Below are 6,000 nucleotides of genomic sequence, written 5' to 3' on the forward strand. Positions count from 1 at the left end.
ACATGACCATAGAAACTGTAAGACCAGCTGTAAAAAGGTGCTTGAGTAAAAGTGTTATGAAAAACTGATTGAAACCCTGTGCAGGTGCCAGATTAACCTTGCACACTAGCAGTAAAGGAAACAGTGTGGTAAACCCATTGCTGGGTAGCCTTCATTTTCATCCAGAAGGTGGTGGCAATGGGACCAAACAGTTGTAAGTAGAGTAGGATGTTCAAATTTGACATAAATAAGCATTTCCCTGGATCAGTTCAGCAAGATGTCACCTGGTTTTTAAAAGACTAAAGCTTCACCTGTAACAATATATATATATATATTTAGAATGACAAAACCTGGAAATTAGCATTAATAAGCAACATAACTGAAGCTGAAAGCCACAGTTCTTGATTGATATATTACTGTCGATGGCCACCCTGCCGCAGTTTGCAGCTGGGAGGATGGAGAATATTTCCATTATTCAAGATAAAACTGATTGCAGGGACACGACATGTCAATTAAATGGAAGACATTTAGTTAATGACGAGATGAAACGAAAATGCCAAGAGTTATGAGAGTTAAAGGCAGTAGTAGGTCGACTGAGCGCAAAGCATGGCTAAATATTCCATTTCAGTCACTGACGAATGAATTGATGAAATTACTGATGTTGCAAAGCACCACTTGTGAAAGGCTACGATTATATAAGCAAACTAATGTCAGATATGAATGACTAGCTTACAGACTTATAAAACGTGGTCTCTGATTTCTATAAGATACCAATCCACGATTACTGTGATGGATTGTCGGCGAGGCGTTTGACAAACTTTCTGGAGTTCACCCTAGTTCGACTCCACTCATATGTAAACCAAGTAGCTCTGAACAGCATTCAGCCTGTGTAGATCAGGCACAAGCATGAATGACACGCCAGTGTTATATGACATTCCATACGTTGAGCCACCACAAACAGCACAGATTAACCATTGTCCCTGTAAAGGAAAGATAAAGAAAGTTTAACAAAACATGTTGTTTAGCAAACAGCCATATTCAAATTTTAGCTGTAATGGTGTTGATATTGCCCGCCTTGACAGCAGAGGGCACACTTGTTAATTGTAAAGCCCTGTACTGCTTATGAACAGGAAGTAGTTCTATTGGTGAAAGTAGGGAAGCACTTAAATATGAATCATTGTTAATGTTTAGACAATTATTAAGAACAGGTTATTGACACTTCCTATTATGACATTTATTTAGAAGATTCTTGAAATACCGTGACCCCATTCTTGTGGGAAGCTGCTATAGACCACCAAGTGCTAACAGTCAGTATCTGGATAATGTGTGAAATGCTTGATAATGTATGTGATATCAACAGAGAGGTATATTTTCTGGGTAATTTTCAATATTGACTGGCTTTCATCAAGTGCCCACTCAAGAAAATGCTTCAAACTGTAACCAGTGCCTGCAACCTGTTTCAGGTTATCAGTCAACCTACCAGGGTAGTTACAAACAGCACAGGAATGGAATCAACATGTATTGATCACAACTTTACTAACGCTGCAGAAATGTGAAAGAGTATTCAAATTCATAGGATGTAGTGATTACAAAATAGAAGCCATATCTAGGAAAACCAAAGTTCCAAAGAATGGGCTTAATATAGTGTTTAAAAACAACTTAGGGCTAGGCGTCCCGCTAGCGGTGAAACTGGAGGGCACGCAATTCAAATAAATAATCATAAAAAATATGGATATTAAACATTTAGGTACATATAAAAGTGTCTTATATCGGTTGAAAGTTGAAATTCTTGTTAATCTAACTGCACTGTCCGTTTTACAGCGAAAAACATGTCATGCGATTGTTTGAGGACGGAGCCGCACATGAAAATATTTTTCCACTGGCACAGGTTTCATAAATAGCGATTAAATATTCACTTACTTTTTCAAAATCTTCCTCTGATTTGTCATCCAAAGGGTCCCAGCTATAACATGTAGTGTCGTTTTGTCGCTTTATATCCCAAAAAGTCGCCATCGATTTGAGTAATCCGCTCGTTCAACATGCAGAGAAAGGAATCCGAAAATCTACCACTAAACTTCAACAAGTCAAAATATGTTTCTATTTACTCCTCAGATACCCTAAAATGTAATCAAACTATAATATTTCTTACGGAAAGAAGTATGTTCAATAGGATTTTAGCAGGTACATCCTGCCTTCATTGCGAGCGCAAACACAAACTTCCAAGACTAGCTAGCTGTATTTATGCTTTCAGTACTAGATTCATTCTCTGATCTTTTGATTGGGTCAGCCCTGATAGGTTGGAGGACGTCCTCCGGAAGTTGTCATAATTACCGTGTAAGTCTATGGAAGAGGGTGGTTTTAGAATAGTTCTGTCGTGTACGCCAGAAGGCTGTGTCACTTATAGAGAAGAACAGTCTTTGATCACTTAGGGCCAATGCTCTAGGCAGCCTCTAAGCTCTCACCCTCTTTCAATGTGTGGTTAAGGATAGTTCAACGACAGGCCTTCACTATATGGGCCTGCCTGTATCTGTTAGACCATTAGATCACAAAGGTTGCTTTGGGATATTCTTCCCCCTCTCTGATTAGATAACAGCTCATGCTTTAGGCAACCCCCACTAAAAACCTAAAAGTATTTTCAGATAGGGCAGAGATTGGTGAAATTTCAATAAACTCATATGCCAGACAAACAGGAAGGAAGAGAGCTCAGTAAGCACACAACAGCACGCTGAATCTAAGCTTGGCTTGAGAACTCTTTGTACTCAGTCTGACAGTTTTTGTGATGTTTGAGTGACATGTTATCAGACAGATTGGCAGGCAATATAGTTTCAGTGACACCAATGTCATCCAACCAGTGTGATTTAAATTTGGCGGAACATCATTGATGATAGATCAAATCAAATTTATTTATATAGCCCTTCGTACATCAGCTGATATCTCAAAGTGCTGTACAGAAACCCAGCCTAAAACCCCAAACAGCAAGCAATGCAGGTGTAGAAGCACGGTGGCTAGGAAAAACTCCCTAGAAAGGCCAAAACCTAGGAAGAAACCTAGAGAGGAACCAGGCTATGTGGGGTGGCCAGTCCTCTTCTGGCTGTGCCGGGTGGAGATTAAAACAGAACATGGCCAAGATGTTCAAATGTTCATAAATGATCAGCATGTTAGAATAATAAGAAGGCAGAACAGTTGAAACTGGAGCAGCAGCACGGCCAGGTGGACTGGGGGACATAGGACACCGAATAGGACAGGAGAAGTACTCCTGATTTCCAGATTGATTTATGAAGTAATTTTTACAGGTTTCAGCCTCTCTTTCAACTTACAGCCTTCTCTCACAGTCATAGGAAAGTACTTCTAGCTCAAATGACCAACGGCAAATGGCCTAGCCATCACAGGAAGTCCGGTATTCCTCTCCACTCTGGATCCACTCAATAAGTTCCTGTTTGATAATGTCACGTTCGTTATACGGATCGGACCAAGGCGCAGCGTCGTATGCGTACATTCTTATTTATTTAAAGAATGAACACTTAACAAACCAAACCGCTATACAAACGAGTGCTGACAGGCAACTACACATAGACAAGATCCCACAAACACCAAAGGGAAATTGCTACCTAAATATGATCCCCAATCAGAGACAACGATAAACAGCTGCCTCTGATTGGGAACAATATCAGGCCACCATAGACATACAAACCACCTAGACCTACAAAACCCTAGACAATACAAAAACTGGCGTAATCACCCTAGTCACGCCCTGACCTAACCAACATATAAAGAAAACAGAGATATCTCAGGTCAGGGCGTGACAGATAACTTTGGATGGAGGGGAGCTTTCATGACCCTGGGAGCCATAGTGATGAACTGTTGTGTTGCTGGAGCCCTGATTAGACCCGTTAAAATAAACAGTTAAAAACAGATCCTGTCACAGCCTCTAATGGAACAACCATGAGAAGACAGGGTCCAATGAGGACAATGCCAACCTCATCGCTAACACCAACTACCATACCCTGTTCAAAGGCACTTAAATCTACACATTCCATGTCTCAATTGTCTCAAGGCTTAAAAATGATTCTTTAACCTGTCTCTTCCCCTTCATCTACACTGATTGAAGTGGATTTAACTGGTGACCTCAATAAGGGATCATAGCTTTCACCTGGATTCACCTGGCCAGTCCATGTCATTGAAAGAGGTGTTCCTAATGTTTTGTACACTCTGTGTTTTGTACTTGATATACATTTTGTGTTCTTGAAAATTCTAAGCTTTGTAGTAGTCTAATCTTTGTAAGCGTAATTGATAGCCAAAGAGCTGTCCATGGAGGTCATACAGTGAGTGCTGCTTACTCGCTCTACAAGGGTTTTGGTGGATATCTTTGACATGAGAAATACATGTACTCATGAACTACTTCAATTACAAACAGCTGGACTAGGAGGAAAAGGAGAGACAGAGTGGAGCCATAGGGGTACTCTCTGGTAAGTTGTGAGTAGCAGAGGAGGGAGGAGTAAAGGAAAATGAGGTTAAAATCAGCAAGGATGAGGAAATGATACAGGGGATGAAACATTTTAATGGCAGAGATGGGCTTATTTATAGGTTAATGTTGATGTGTATATCTTGACATTTTGTATTTTTTGTTAGATTATTATTTTTGTATTGTGCTTCTTGAAATCTTTGGCCCATGCTGTCTTGTTTGCCAAATTAGCAATGATGTTTTTACCCAAAGGCAAAGCGTTGTAAATACAACATCATATTATGATTCTTGCAAATAAAATAGTTTACCAGATGTCACAGTACTATTTGGAGGGAGCTGTAACCCATATCTTTCTGACCACTAGATGGCAATGAAGGCCTCCTACAGAAAACAAGGTTCTCAGAGCAAACCAGGAGTTCAGTACTCCTGTCCTCATGCTGCTGGTTTTCATATCTCCCTGGCACTTCATTGACCAATGAATGAACATCACTTATTGGCTAAGGAATTGACAATTCCTAGGATTCTATTTCTTGGAGGAATCTTGTATTACTTTAAAGCATGTTTTACATGAATTAGGTGTGCATAATATCCCTAAATATTCTCAACTATTGTATTCAATGTTCAATGTCTAGTTTTGATTTATATTTGGTTGAGTTGTCAACTAATGTGAATGAAATGTGGAATCAAAAAAACATTCTGATTTCCTTATTTTGATGACTTAAATAAAATAAAATCAGTTTTCCATGTTGATTCAATGTCATCGCAATTAATTTTGGGGTTGAAAGGACGTGTAACGGGATTCTTCCTGGGAAGGAGAGGCGGACCAAAACGCAGCGTGGTTACTTTGATACATCTTTAATAAAGATGACAATGGAACAATATACAAAAACAATAAATGTGGAAAAAACCGAAACAGCCCTATCTGGTGCAACAAACACAGAGACAGGAACAATCACCCACAAAACACAACACCAAACAGGCTACCTAAATATGGTTCCCAATCAGAGACAATGACTAACACCTGCCTCTGATTGAGAACCATATCAGGCCAAACACAGAAACAGACAAACTAGACACACAACATAGAATGCCCACTCAGATCACACCCTGACCAAACAAAACATAGAAACATACAAAGCAAACTATGGTCAGGGTGTGACAGGACGTGGAAACAACGTTTATTCAACCAATTTTTGTCAAGTATCTTCCTTCTAGTGTGGTCCTTATCTAAGATCAATACTCATCATAACAGATAGATATCCTCATCATTAAATTCCCTTTAAGGCAGAAATTACCTCTGTCTAAGGAAAATCACTTATCAGAGAAAATCAATGGGTTTATAATAACCTGTAATATCATAACCTGGAAATCTGATAAGCAACACATGTAACTGCCAGAGAAAGATCTATCTAGGCACTTGGTCTTGGTCTTGTCTAATCGTCAAACATAGTGTTGCAGGGTTCAGCTTGAGCTTCAGTTCTTTAGATGCCTGGTGGACACCATGCCACCATGCCTCAGTATGTCATTATTACAGTATTAAATATGCAGAAAATAGGGTA

General features: G+C 39.5%; 1 pseudogene; it reads left to right on the forward strand.

Annotated features, from left to right (window-relative positions):
* The first annotated feature begins 2,816 nt into the window (after positions 1–2,816).
* Positions 2,817–4,025, forward strand: LOC116357029 (monocarboxylate transporter 2 pseudogene; annotated as a pseudogene).
* Positions 4,026–6,000: the final 1,975 nt, after the last annotated feature.

Source organism: Oncorhynchus kisutch, linkage group LG24, assembly GCF_002021735.2.
Source record: "Oncorhynchus kisutch isolate 150728-3 linkage group LG24, Okis_V2, whole genome shotgun sequence".
Taxonomy (NCBI): domain Eukaryota; kingdom Metazoa; phylum Chordata; class Actinopteri; order Salmoniformes; family Salmonidae; genus Oncorhynchus; species Oncorhynchus kisutch.